At 41.0% G+C, this 15,361-nt stretch overlaps 1 long non-coding RNA gene across 2 annotated transcripts; it reads right to left on the bottom strand.

Annotated features, from left to right (window-relative positions):
- Positions 1–5,126: 5,126 nt before the first annotated feature.
- On the bottom strand, positions 5,127–15,095 carry LOC140327755 (uncharacterized). Of its 2 annotated transcripts, none has more exons than XR_011920106.1 (3): positions 12,427–15,095; positions 6,695–6,769; positions 5,127–5,475 (listed from the first exon to the last, which is right to left on the bottom strand). It is a non-coding gene; the product is annotated as an uncharacterized lncRNA (long non-coding RNA). The 2 variants fall into 2 exon arrangements; XR_011920107.1 differs by lacking the exon at positions 12,427–15,095 and adding an exon at positions 7,091–7,302.
- Between the last annotated feature and the right edge of the window lie 266 nt (positions 15,096–15,361).

Raw genomic sequence — 15,361 nt, 5'->3', positions numbered from 1 at the left:
AATTCTTCTGACGACTAATGTAAGTGGCTATTTTCTCACTGACATATTGAATTCATTTTAGCAGGGGTTTCCTGACATATGGAAATTATTTTAGGGGTTCTTATGGGGGTAACAAGGTTGAGAAATGGGTGCTCCAAAGCCTGGGGAGTGAGAAGGCTCACATCCCTAGCCCAGGAGAACTGAACCACATGGAAATGTCCAAATATGGAATTCCCCATTCCCTATTACCAGACCTTTCACTCTTGGTGATTGGAAAAGTTTATATAATCGCATTTTCTTTAGTTTTGGATAAGGCAGGTAAGTGTTAGACTGTCAAGTTGTTGTGTTCCTGCTGCATAAATTCATCCAATTAATTTTTCCTGGGGACCATTGCCATTACGACAGTAAGTGGGGGAAAACTCAAAATTCAAGTTGTAATCAAAAGAACAGGAAAGTCCTACAATGACAACACTTGATCCAAGGACAAGAAAAATTGAAATTTACCCTAGGGAGATATTCTTTCATGTTCTGTTGCATCTTAAGAACTGGACATATAGGAAAATCTCCCCAGTAGGGTAGGGACAGCAAATAATGACCTGAAAGGAGTTGCAACCCTTCCCTGCTCTAGTTAATGGCTAGACATACACTCACATAGTAAAACATTTAGGTTGACTCTATTCCAAGTACAAAATCTGTAAATGTTTCAATATTTGTGTTTGGTTGGTTATGCTTTGCAGCCACTGCATCCTCTGCGTGCATGCAAAATAGGAACGTCTAGTATGGCTGTCATAAGCAAAGTGCTCACAAGATGGCAGTATTGCATTAATTAGGTCCTGTATATATACAATATTACTTGTATTAAAATTGAACTCTAGAGACCCCTAGTGGTCAGGAAATAAAGAGCAGAACCTGCTATTCCAAATAAGAAAATATTTGACTATTTGAGGTCCAGAACGTTGGCTTTACAGATTTTAAAGACAGTAAGGAGACATAATAAACATTTTACTATGATTTTCTGTAAAAAAAAATGCCAGGAAGATAGCACATTTAAATTGGCATCAACTAAGTCCTGTATGCTTTTTCATGTATGACTTGTCAAATTTTTTTCAGAAAATATATAAAATAAGTAAATCAATGTTTATGACCACAAATGGGCATATTTGTGCAGACAAAAAGTGCTATGGTATTCTAGTAAATCACTAAAGTCAAAAGCCAGTGGGCAATTATCTGTGTTTTTAGAATCTTTTTGTCTCCTGTCAATTTTTAGACTTTTATGACAAAGTTTATCCAGATAACTGTAAAGGGAAGGGTTTGCAGGGGATGGTTAGAAGAGTCAATAGGTGATTTACAGTTTAGGAACCATTGAACCATCTCTTAATTTTTATGAATGGTGTTTTGTACAGCTGAAATTACCTTTGTTATATTTTATTTTTCCTGAAAATTCTATTATTAGTCTTTACTAGAATGTTTACATGACACGAGGGGTGATGTTTTTCCAAAAATGCCTAATTTTTTAGGTAAACCTAAGACACCATGATATCTTAATAGTCCTGTATGTCACGGTTGTCTTTTTAACCACAGGGTATGAAAATGCCCCACACTATAAAATTACACCAACAGCTGTGCCAACATCATCCAAACTGCAGCTGGATAACAGTCGCACTACATCAGTTACTTCTTGAAAAGGATCTACCATGTCCATGTCTGGAAGCAGGCCAGTCAAACCCAAGTTTGAAAGTCTTTCACTAATACTGATTTCACTTTCACTAATACTGAAACAATGCATACACCATCTAATGCGGTGGTCACCAACCTTTTCGGACCAGCAGACCACTAAATTTACCAGCTCTGGACCGTGCATGTGGAGGGAGCAAGGTGTCACTCAAAGGGGAAGCAACTTCCCTTTTAGTGACATCATGATGCCAGAACCCGCCCACTCTCCCAGTGAACCCAATCCCCAAAGACGAAATCCGCCCACTTCACAGAGCCTGCGACCCGTACGGAGGACGAGGTTCCCAGCTCTGGCCAGTGCGCCTCCCCGCCCAGGGGGGCACCGGTCAGAGTCACGGACCACCAAAATTTTCTTGGGGACCACAGTGGTCTGTAGACCACTGGTTAGTGACTGCTGATCTAATGGGTCAGGGGTTCTCTATTGATTTCTTCAATCTTGTATATTTTCTTGTGTCAGTAAAATGCACATGTTCTCATCTGTAGACCCTGGAGACTATTGTATACCTGATCTATCTTGGTAAACTACTGATGCCATTTTGAATTTTGGGTTGGGTTTGGATTGTTACAAAAATGTTTTGTTATAAAAATATGATATGTGATGTTCTTGTGGTATTTTCTTTCTTATCTTAAGTGGTATTAGATGATGGCACTTAGGGTCTCAGGATTGCAGCCTGTCTTATTGTGCTGCAAATGTACCTTTTCAAGCTGCACTAGTTTTTTTCAGGGTGTGGTTGGAACCAATAATTTATTTAGTCCATATAGCTGCTCTAGAATAAGTACAGGACTCATGAAAAACCTATACCTTTCACCTGTCTTGTTTTATTAACAATATAAACACATATATTAACTGTTTTGTTGATCCATACATAGTTATTTAAGATAGCTGCCATTGGTGTAAAGAGTATACCAGGAATCAATAGAAATGTGCAAAAACTGTAAAGAATTACCATTTTCAATGCAGCTAATAAACCAGCCCAAGATAAGTTATAATAGTATCTAGAAGCCTCTTTTTCAATTTGAAAAAATAAATAAAAAAATAAATAAAACCTGTACTTGTATTAGGGAAACATTAGCTGGATCCCTATATATACAAGTGCAGGAAAAATTGGGATTTGTTCACAATGAGTTTATAATGTGAGATATTTCCAAGGTCCTCCAAGATGTTGCAAATGGTCTAAAATGCTCCTGTTAGCTTTGAAATCACATAGTCTGCAAATAATCCAATTTATTATTAATCGTGATCAAAAGTGAATTTTGACATCATAATAAATGAAAAGGCTTTTCAAGAGTTGTAGGTTGGTGAATTTGTGTATAAAAAGCAAATTTCAGTTTTAAGATGTAATGTTTAGGATTTAGCTGGTTGATGTGTTTTTAATAGAGGTGACGTCAGTGTAGCCCTCCATAAATAATGGAGCACAGCTAGACCAGGTGTCATTTTGTGCTGTTGGGGTATTGGGTCAGAAAGGATCACTTTAAAGCAGCTAAAAGGGAGAGATAAAGAAAAAAACGCAGGCATACAGTGCTTTACATGTTCTTCTACTTGTGTTTGTCAGTGAGATAGGGTGAGCTTGGAGCAGCTAAAAGGAAAAGATAGAAAAAAATAAATGAATAAAAAGTGGCAGAGGGTGGTTGCAAGGTGCTTTTTATGCTACTGCTAGATTAAATGAGAAAATATTAAAGAACATGCAATGCTTGACAGAATAATTTTTTGCTACTGCTAAATAGAGGAATTTAGGAATTAAAAAAATAAAAAATAGGAAATATAAAAAGAGGCAGACAGTACTTGCCAAGAATTATGGTTAGCAAGAAGGACACTAGTAATGCACACCAATAGTGGTAACACACAGGAAAGGATCCTGGTATGCAAGTTTTCAGAAGATAGCAAGAGGCAGATTTCTCTTAGACAAGCTTCCTTCCTTGTGAACTGTCTTGCTAAACTCACAGAAGGGATGTGGAGACAGTGAATTGAATACATTACCCTGGAGCCATGGTACCATTGCTTCCTCAGCAACATAACATAATTGTTCAGGCTGTATTCCTGTCTCCAAGGAAATCTCTCTGATACAAGCATTTGTTTGTGAATCACATGGAAAAAAAAGAGTTAAAGAGGTAGTTGTTCACATAACTCAATTCAGTGAAGCTACAAGAGAGAAGTGCAGAATATTAATGGAGCATTGATAGAACAAATTTAATATACCATCTTGGTTCTTCTGTTAACAGTAGGGATTATAGTGATATAATTGGTGGTAGTAGTCTTAGAAAACAGCAGGTAGACCAGACATGGATAACAGGAGTTCTGGACAAGACATGGGAACCAGAAGGAGGACAGTGATGGGATAAAGATAGAGGTACTGTGCAGCAACGCTCACCTATAAAAAAAAAAGTTTTTGCAAGGCATTGCTTCTCATGAAGTCCGTATAAGGCTGCAGATACCTCTGAATTGCACATTGCCTTGAGAGCTTCAAATTGTGGGGTTTTAGGATCAGGTGTCCCTTGAATGTGCATTTTTGCCGGGGATGGCCAGCCACACATTGTTTGACATCTCTCCTCATTCAGCATCATCTGCTTATTTAGGAGAAACAATGTGCCCAGACAATCCTAACTGAACTCTCATCTTCTATTCATTTCTCAGAAGGGTGAAAAATGTTGGTACTTCTAGTCCTGCTGCTAATCCAGTTCCTGCTGTTGCTTTTGTTGCCGTTGGGGGTCAGGGCAAGAATTTTGTGCTATAAACATACTGAAAGGGACGTGTTCACTTCTCTTATAAAGCCCTCTTCCTCCTCCTTTCATTTTACCTTTTTGTAGTCATCAGTCCTCCACTTAAAAATATTTGTTGAGGAAACAGAAGTATGCTTCCAACCGATCTCTGGCATGCTAACTAAACCCTTTTTTGACCAAGCCAGCCATTTGAAATAACTTATGAGGCCCCATTGGAAGATACTAAACTGCCATTATTTTTCAAAACAAACTGGCCTTGAACTTATAAGCATATAGCTCATATGCCCACTTAAAATAGCACTTTGTACCCAGGACTATGCAAAGGCAGCCAAATCATGGGCAGTACATGTCTTTTTTTGGATAAAATGCCCATTGGATAAAATCTTGCATGGCACTGACCATCCACACAGTGGGATATGGCACATGCACTTGTGTCTTTGAAGAGACAGTATGGTCCCGTATCACAAAACTATCTGTGACATGCCCACATGCAGGATTTCAATATTAAATATACTGGACCTCCTGTTCTAGCATCAGAAAGTGGTAACTGACTATCTAATGAACCACAGAGCAAGAATAGCAATTTTGTGCTACTGTGTCAGTGAGACAGAAGAGGGGAGTCAAACATAAAACATCAATTCATATGTTTCTATTTTATATTGTGTGTTTATGAATAAAAGCACAAAACTCACCAACACTGCACCTGAAAAAAATAACTTCTTTTATTACATCCTCAGTTAAAGCCAGCTTAATAATTCATGATAATGGGTATCGGGCTGTCTAAGACCTTACTAGGTTTATAAGAGTATGAGTTTGTATAACCAAAAAATGTACGTTCAGACATGAGTAGCTGGCTTTCACTGTGGAAGCAACTATGTTGTCCCTTTTATTCAAGATGGAGTGCTGATTGGGGATACCCAAGTTCAACCTCACTGTATTTAGAGATGGCACTTGGTTGTTCTGTTGTTTAAATCATTGTGGTTTGTATTAGGAGTTTCCATTGTAGCTTGTCCATTTTCTTGCTTCACCTGAATATGTTTATTCATCCTGTAAAAAGGGATAAAATTAACAATACAGGTAATGCACAGAAAGCTGTTCCCAACATTGCCGATAGTAATAGGGTTGATTGCCCTGTACCATAACTTCATGTTGATATGTTTTCCAAACCCCCCCCCCCCCCCTACCTTTTTTAATTAGTGAGCAAACCCCTCCTGATATCTACTGTATCCCTTCCACTGTTTTCCAATATGGTCAGACTAGCATATATACCATAAAAGGGAACGGCAGCATGGTTGCCTTAGTGGTTGGCATGCTCACCTTTGCAGCCCTAGGTCACAGTTTTACATCCTGGCTAGGACAGTATCTGCAAAGAGTTTGTATGTTCTCCCTATGTCTGTGTGGGTTTCCTCCAGATACCATGCAGGTTAGTTAATTGGCTTTCCTACAAAAATTGTCCTGTTAATGACATATGACTATGGTGAGGACATTAGATTGTGAGCTCCTTTGAGGGACAGTTAGTGATATGACAATGGACTTTGAGAAGCGCTGTGTAATATGTCAGCGCTATATTAATACTGTGTGATAATAATCACCTATTGTTTGTATTAAGCCTGCTGTATATCTTGAAAGAAGTGGATATCTACCTCCCCAGTGAGCTTTGAATCAAATCTTTATTTCCTTCTACAGTTACTGGCACTATTCTTACTTGATACGTCTGGATGTATCGTATAGTGTGTCCATCACTAGGCACTGTAGTTACTTCTGCTGGATGTCATATCTCCATGATAAGCAGTAGTAACTTAGTGGCCAGCTTGGATAGCAGCACCAGTAACCATAGAAGAGGAAAATATTTGGCTCACCACTTGTTGGAGTGTGTTCTTCCATAGAGTTCTGCAGGATGGATTTTTAACACGTGATAGGGTTGATATTTTGCAATTCCTTACCCTATAAAACTTATAAGCATAATTAAATGTGGTGTTCAACATTTTTGCTTGTGTAATAAATGAGGATAATCATTGTTTTATTTATATTTAGTACATATTGTCTTGGATACATTGAAAAGATGGATTAAAATCTGTCAGTGTTTATACTGTTTATGCTAACTTGGCTCTTTACATGGAATTTGCATGATCCCCAAATTCTTGCATGGGATGACCTATATTGCTTGCTAAGTGAAAAGTATATAGAAGCTGTAACTCCTTTGTAAATATAATAAATAATTTATTGCTTCTAAAAATGTAATGAACGATTATGCAGATTTACTTACATTATGGATATAATGCTTGACATCCAGTTTGACTTTGGATCAGCACATATCTGCCTGCCATCCTTCATTGTTACTCTGGAAGAAGAATATAGGTTATCTGTAGCTAAAGTCATAACGTATAGACATATATGAAACCCAGTAATTATGTGAGCCACAAGCGTCAAGTGAAATAAAATTTTTCATTACATTCCCAGACTAAACAAAGGCATAAGCAAAGCATGGGTCCCATGTTCTATGATAATTGGATAGATCATTGGTCAGTATACCAGAGAGCCTATCATTGTCCATAATCCAATTCAGTTTCAGGATGCGTGGCTGGTTAGTGAGGAACACCAAGAAGTATTACCCAATTAGTAGGGAAACAAGTTAAGTATGCTCATTAATGGTACCACTTACATAACCTCTATCACTGAACATTGAGAGTTTGCTGGGAAGATTTCAATATTCTTCAACAGACTTCTTCCTATTTGATCTGCTGTTATAAGGCACACACATCTCGTTGGCCTGCAGTAATAAATATGTGCAACATTGCTGTTACAACCCCCTTCAGAGTAAAAAGTCTGCCTGACTTTTAGCAAATTAAATGCTGTTATTTTCTTGTTTAAAAAAATAACAAAAATGCAGTCATGCTATTTTCTAAACCATGTGTATTTTTGCTAGAATATTAACCTTCACCCCCAAATTTATCCAAACGTATGTGCTAAAAAATAATAGCTGTTCAGTTCCCTATATATCTACAATAATATTCCACTGGTGTTGTTTTAGTTATTTTGCTTCCCTACAAAAATTGTCCTGACTTTGTTATTGACATTAAAGTATGGTAGGGACATTATATTGTGAGCCCCTTTGAGGGAAAGCTAGTAATGTTGGCCTTTTGTACTTTGCATGTTGGCCTTAAATAAATACAAGTGAATAAATAGGAAATAAATTGTATCAGGTATTGTGAAGGCTGATCATATCTCCAAATAGGTGTAGGGACACAGCAGGAGTTAATCACAATAAAATGCTGAATACTTCTAGTGTGTTCCTCTACCAATTTAATTCAGTAACAAAAATAGCAACTCCTAAACAATTTTATAACTAGTGCTGTAAGGCAGCGGTCCCCAACCTTTTTGGCCCCAGGGACCGGTTTCACGGAAGGAAATTTCTCTGAGGACCGGGGGGGGGGGGGTGCACAGAAAGAAAAGAGAAGACATGCTCTGGCGTCTTCTCTTTTCTCTCTGTGCACCTCTGCTGCTTCAAAGCGATCACATGACATCTGACAGCCAATCGAGCTGCATGTCATGTGCTCGCATTGCTTGTACACAGACTACTGTGTACATTTACCGGCATCTCATACAAACACCGCTGCGGACCACTTCCGGTCCGCGGATGGTGGTTGGGTGCCGCTTCATTTTTAATAATGGATCATGTACTCGCGGCCCACTGAAAACACCGCCGCGGACCGATAGTGGGCCGCGGCCCGGTGGTTGGGGACCGCTGCTGTAAGGGTATATATCTCTATATGCAGCATCTCATCCAAAGGTGCAATTCTGTGGAGGAACCTAGATTTCTATCATATTTTAGGGTTCTCAATAAATGTACTCCTGTTCTCTTTGTTTTGTCATGGATTTTGGAGATGTAGCAAAAAAATTTTGGCAAACCGATTTCGCAAATTTCATTAAAGTCAATGGGCCGAATTTAAACATTAATAGCAAAGCCCCTATACATGTTAGAACCACCAAATTTGTTATGTATGTGTAGGAGAACAGTGGCAACAAGGGAAAAATACCCTTAGTGAATGGAGGCAGGGGGCCATGAGACAGAGCAGGGACCGCATTGGTAACTGGCATCTAGAGCTGGGTGTAGTGCATCATCAATACCACCCAGAAGTGTGTAATACAATTTTATTTATTGGAGTACTGACAGGCAGCAGCAGTAGCAGGAGACCGTGGGCCCTGGGACGGAGCTTGGACCGCATTGGTAACTGGCACCTAGAGCTGGATGTAGTGCATCGTCAATGCCACACAGAAGTGTATAATACAAATTTTAGTGAATTGAGAGCTGACAGGCGGCAGCAACAGCAAGAGGAGGAGGTGGTGGGCCCTGAGAAGGAGCAGGGACCACAGTAGTAACTGGCATCTAGAGCTGGGTGTAGTGCATCATCAATGCCACACAGAAGTGTGTAATACAATTTTAGTGAATGGAGTACTGACATACGGCAGCAACAGCAGGAGGAGGTGGTGGGCCCTGAGAAGGATGGGGACTGCATTGGTAACTGGCATCTGGAGCTGGGTGTAGTGCATCGTCAATGCCACACAGAAGTGTGTAATACAATTTTAGTGAATGAAGTACTGACCGGCGGCAGCAACAGCAGGAGGAGGAGGAGGTGGGCTCTGAGAAGGAGCAGGGACCACATTAGTAACTGGCATCAAGAGCTAGGTGTAAATATCTGAATTTTGTGATTAAACGTTAAAGGGCCAGACCAAGATGTTTTGTGCGCCAGCATTGTTGCTCTAGTCTGTGGTGCCGGAAGCGGTAGGAAGGTAGACAATATTACTAGTTTGCATCATGAAGTGGATGACTTGAATGCCAACCCTCAATCCTACAATACTTAGCTGAACAATTAGGCAAAGGCAATGGTACCTATCAGTGTGGCAGTACTGAAGATTTTCATCCGCAGTTTTTTGGCTATTGCTATCTGGCACAATGGCAAGCATGACATTGGCGATGAATGCCACCCCTGTACGTTGAGATAACTAGCAGAAAAAGTCAACCGAGGCAGGCTCAGCTGACAGGGTGTGGGTGATAGTCAGCACAGGAGCAGTATGGGTTCACAGGGGCATCTTGTATGGCCAGTGAGTCCTTGTGTCAGTCAATTAGTGACATCTGCATTGGGGGTATGGTAGTTGTTAGTAATCCACCTTTCGTTCATTTTCAAAAAGGTTGTCCTTGACCACTACGCCAGCGGCACTGAAGGTTCTTTCGGACAGAACACTGGATGGCGGGCACGAACGAAGCTTGATGGCATACTGTGCCAACTGTGGGCAGATTTCAAGCCTGTTGACCCAAAAATTAATAGCGTCACTACTGTCAGGACAGGCATCCTTCTCATACCTGCTGTCGTCAACACCACCACCACCAACCAGAAAAGAGCCAACGTAATCATGCACCATGCGCTTCATACGTTCGCAATGGTTATGCCCCCGCACTTCACTTGTTTGAGGGGCCCTGCCTTGGCCTAGATTTTTGGATGTGTGTGGCCTGCTGCCACTACTGCTGCTGTTGCCACTACAGAAGGGATATGGGGGAGACAGTGTCTGCCTGTGCTGCCTGTGTGGAATGTGGTGCGCGGAACTTCCCACACAGCTGGTTGCATAGTAGTCTGCTCTGGCGGGTCACCTTTTCTTTGTTTTGCGCCGAGTTGCGTAGAAACTGTGACATTTTGTCTTTTGTAGCGGTGACCCGGAAAGGTGGCCAGCCAGTAATCATCCTGTTTTTTGATGCTGCAAATGTGGGGGTCTCTCTGTAGGCATCGCAACATGTGGACACACAGATGAAAGAAGGGTTCCCTGGGCTCATTCTCCTCCTGTCCCTCAGTAGGCGCCAAAACATCTTCCTCCTCTTCAGGCTGCAGCAGTTCTTGTTGTTCCACCGCCCGCACAATGTCTGGGGAGAGACAGCACAAATGCAGGTTGGACGGGTCCTGTCCAGCAGCCCCAACATGGTTTCCCTCATCATCATCATCATAATCATCTTTCTCCTCCTCCTCTTGGAACTCCTGACGCTGGCCAGTGTCCCTTCTTGCTCCTCCTGATGCTGGCTGGGCGGTATCCAGTGTAATGTCACCCTCATCTCCTCCCCCCTTTCTTCCCCTCCTCTCCCATTGCCACTTTCCATCAGGCCACACAGGGTATTATTGAGTAGAAAGATGGTGGGTATGACGTCGTTCCAGTCGGACCGCTCCCGACTCACAACCTTTGTGGCCTGCTTAAAGGGCGCCAGTACTTTGCACAGCGTCTCCATCTGCAGCCACTGGTCACTGGTAAAAAAGCTTTGTTGTGTGGCTGTACCAAGGACCCCGATGCCTCCATGCACCATGCTGACCAAGTAATGGCGGATGGCTAGCTTTTGCTCACACAGACACTGGAGCATGTGCAGGGTGGAGTTTCATCTAGTCACAGTGTCACAAATTAGTCTATGCGGTGGCAGCCTCTGTTGGTGCTGGATCTTGCTATGCGCCACAGCGGCAGTAGGGGATTGGCAGACATGGCTACAGATGGAGCAAGCCTGTCTCAGTAAGTCCTCCAGTCCTGGGTACATGCGGAGGAACCAGGTTCAGTATGTGCGCAAAGCCGGGCACATGTGTTATGTGGCCCATGCGCAGCACAGCTATAAGGCTGGCCCCGTTGTTTCACACTACGTTGTCTGTTGTTAGCCGGGAGGGCTTCAGCCAAGCCTCAACCTTTCTGTGCAAAGCGGACAAGAGTTCTCTGGTGGTGTGACTTTTCTCCCCCAAGGACACCAGTTTAAGACACTGCCTGGCAACGCGTGTGCTTGGAAGAGCCGTAGTGGCGTGCCCGCTTAACCACAGTGTCCTCTGCTGCTGGCCTTTCAGGAGGAGTGTCGAAAAGAGAGGGGTTGACGGTAGAAGAAATGCAGGAGGAGAAGGGAGAGGACTGGGGTGGCCTATGTTTTCCCACCACACCCCTCGGCGGGGGTACCAGGTGCTGTAATGCCTCTTACAGACTACCGCCCACTGAGCTATGCAAGGCCACCCAGTGAGCGGCGAGGGACAGGTAGCATCCCATTCCGTGCCTGGTTGTCCAGCTGTCAGTGGTGATGTGTATTTGGCTAGACACCGAAAATGCCTATGTCCGGGAGATGTTATCCATTACATGTCCATGTAAACTGTTTGGGGCAAGGTCCCCTCCTCCTCCTGTATTACTGTCTGTATCTGTCTGTCATTTGTAACCCCTAGTTAATGTACAGCGCTGCATATTATGTTAGCTGTATATAAATACTGTTTAATAATTGGTCAACCATGTAGAAATATATAACAAATCATATGTAAGAACCATAAACCTGAGGATATAAAAAATAATGTGGTACAAGTATTCATTTTACTCTGTTATGTGTTTTAGTAGTGTTTGTGGGTAGTCTTCCTACAAAGTCCCATATTGTCTGCATAATGGAAGCAATTGGTGACTAGTGGAAAGAATAACTGCCTTACAACGCCTAGATTATCCCCTTCTAAACACACTGTTATAGTTGTGCAGCTGGTTCTATCAAGTGGTGTTGGTTCCAGGAATATGCAGGGACCATCAAATGGGGAAACATATATTGCACAATGTACATTGTAAGAATTTTAGTTAATCTTTGTTTTTTAGATCTGTACCTTCCTTTGTTCTGAAGAAACTGATGTTTCACTATGACTCAAACTGATTTGTGAGAAGGTCTCACATCCTATTACCAGTATCATATTAGAAATTGTGTAATGAAATAAATTGTAGTGTCAGCTGTGAAAGATCACTGGGGGTTGCTCAAGCTAACGGGATGTTTACAGGGCAGATAAAAGGCAGCAGACTCCAACAGTCCAAAATAACAGCATTATTTATTTTAGCCAGGTGTTACAGCACACACTCGACAACTTTGTAACAAGACAATAAACAGTAGCCCAGCTGGGCATCTGGCTACCTCACTTGGTACCCTCTCTTGCTAACACATACACTATATCAGTACTGTTTACTCACAACTTTGTAGTACTGTGTGGCCGCTGGCTTTCCTGGAACACTCTGGCTCTCTCTCAGCCTAGAACACTCTGGGTCTCTCTTCAGCCTGGAACACTCTGGCTCTCTCTTCAGACTGGAACACTCTGGCTCTCACTTCAGCCTGGGACCCTCTGGCACTCTCTAGCCTGGAACTCTCTGGCTCTCTCTCAGCCTGGAATCCACTCTGGCTCTCTCTCAGCCTGGAATCCAATCTGGCTCTCTCTCAGCCTCTTGCTGATCACTTCCCTCAGCCTCTTGCTGATCAATTCCCTCCCCTTGCACCTGAGTGCAGGTGGATATATCCCAAAGGAACCCACCCTTCACTTCTCTTGGCCGGCTCCAGGGCCCTAAAGAACCTGTTTTTTCTTCCTAAAAACCTATTCAAACAACCTCTATCTTTTCCCTGGAGCCATTAAAACACTTTTGTACCTTTACATTTTAGATACCTTGGACATTTTACACTCTGTCACACAGCATGCATGATTTTCTAAAACCTCAGAAAAAAACAAAACCCTTTCAAAGGTCTAGACAATTAGACTTTTAGGATAATTTTGTACAAATCATCAATGTATAGGAAACCATAGGCTGCCTTTATGCAATGTATTCTTGGACAGTTTATGAAAAAAAAAACAGCATTAGAACAGTTTTAGAAATTTAAAGATTCACATAGAAATGCTCTTTCATCACTACTTCAGTATTCAATTAAACAGTCTGACATAATCAGCCCTGGGTATAATCATGTTTTGGGACCTCTCAACTACCATAAGCCTAAACAATATCTGACCACACAATCCACAGGTTCCTAATGGTTTTACAATTTTATTGGCAACAAGTTAGCAGAAACACTACACAGAATATCTTTCTCTGACATGTTTTACCTCTAGTGCAGTGGTCCCCAACCTTTTGGAGCTCGCGGACCACTAAATACACAGACCCTGAAGTGCGCATGCGCGGAGAGCCGTGTGTCTCTTAAAGGGGAAGAAAATTCCCCCAGAGTGACGTCATGATGCCAGAACCCGCCCACTACCCCATCACAGGTCTAATCCTGAGACACAACCCGCCCACCACCCTAAGCCTGGGATGTCTCCAAGAGACATAGTCCACAGCCCTGTCTTTCTCCTGACCCCACTGGTGGGTGCCAGAGCCATGGCCCAATTGTACTTACTGATAAATTTAGTGATTTGATTTTGCTTAAAATTGGGGATTTCCCTGTGCAGTCAGATATTATTGGAAGTATCTCGAACAGTACTTCATTCTGTAAATACATTACTAAGTAAGATTTTATTTTGTTTGGTGTCCAAACACCCCGAACTTCCCCTGCAGTCCGAACTTCCCCTGCTCTAAATGGTAAAACTGCATTGCCATAATAAAAGGGAATTATATGATTGTTCTCAGGTAATAATCTACAATCTATTAACCAAATTACCTCTTGTACCTGTTTCCCCTGTGGACATGAACAGTATTCACATTTTCTTGCTTGTTTTTTCAGCAAAACATTGTCAAAATGCACAATAACAATTGTCTTGCAAAGGGGTATACTTGAATACATTCTAACAATGCTGGGGATGATTTAGATGGATATCACTTGATGCTGGGGAAGATGTGGCTGGAAACAAGATAATGCTGGTAAGAAGCTCTCGAACCACTAACAAGTTTAGTTCCTCCTTAAAAAAAATTCTGTTTTCCAGATTTATTTTTTGATGTTTGGTTTGTTTGATGTCACAAATATTTTGATTCACCTAATTAGTTGGTTCATTGTTATTTGCAATATTTTTTTTCAGAATGATCTATTCTATCTCTCTGAATAAAAGTCAGTTTTTATTTGGACTTAGTATAGTTATATGGGAAAGTATTGTTTGCTGCAACAGTATGGTCTTATTTATGCAAAATTGAATCTATGGAGGGGGTTTGATTGGCCAGTGGTGGAAGTTTTGTAAAATCAATGTTCTCCTAACTAAGTAGATGTATATGTGTTTGGGGATATATACATGTATGAGAGCTACAGGGAGAACAGGATTGGATACAAAAACTGATCTTGTAATAGGCCTGTTTTTAGTAGTTAACTTTGGAGTGTTGGAGTAGAATTAAAAGTATATGTATATACATATTGGATGCAATTAGTCAATAGTAGGATAGCTATATTTAGGACAATGGCCCTGATTTATCAAGCAAAATTGGAAGTTCAGCCATCTAACCTATTTATCAACGGATTTTCAGCTATCGAGAACATGCTGACGTATTCTCCCAACAATTATGAACAGAAATGATCTAGTGTTTCGAGGCACGCAACTCTGGCAGCTTGACCCTAGGAAGCTTGCATTAAAAGTCTATCTTTCTCTAACAAATAATTCTTTCAAATGGCGCACATGCGCACATCCACATTCCAGTTAGCCCTAAATAAAAACATATGGTGTGTTAAAACATATATGTTAGCTTAGAAAAAAGCATATTGTAAGACTTAATATTTTCAGGTTCAGAAAGAGTTAACTGATTTCAGCTGTTTACATAGGCCTTACAATCCGACTGGTTATAAATCCCTGAGTACTTTGGCAGGTGAGACCTCACTTTTGTCAGCGGACTAGATCATCCACCCACGTTCTTGTTAGCAATACATATATAGATATCTATGATAAATATATAAATACAGTATAAAAATATGAAAAAAACATGTATATATGTGTCTTTTCATATTTTATACTGTATATATATATATATATATATATATATATATATATATATAGACATATATATATGTCTATGTGCATGCCTCGGTGTGGGTGGGAGGATCGGCGGAAAATTAAAATAATTTTCTATTGGATTCAGTACAAAATAGCTGTATTGAGTCCAATACAAAGACATTTTCATATTATATATATATTATACAAGCTACTGTACAGCTTTATTACATGTTTAACTT

This window comes from Pyxicephalus adspersus, chromosome 3 (assembly GCF_032062135.1).
Source record: "Pyxicephalus adspersus chromosome 3, UCB_Pads_2.0, whole genome shotgun sequence".
NCBI classification, from domain to species: Eukaryota; Metazoa; Chordata; class Amphibia; order Anura; family Pyxicephalidae; genus Pyxicephalus; species Pyxicephalus adspersus.
This window is presented reverse-complemented; position numbering and strand designations above follow the sequence as displayed.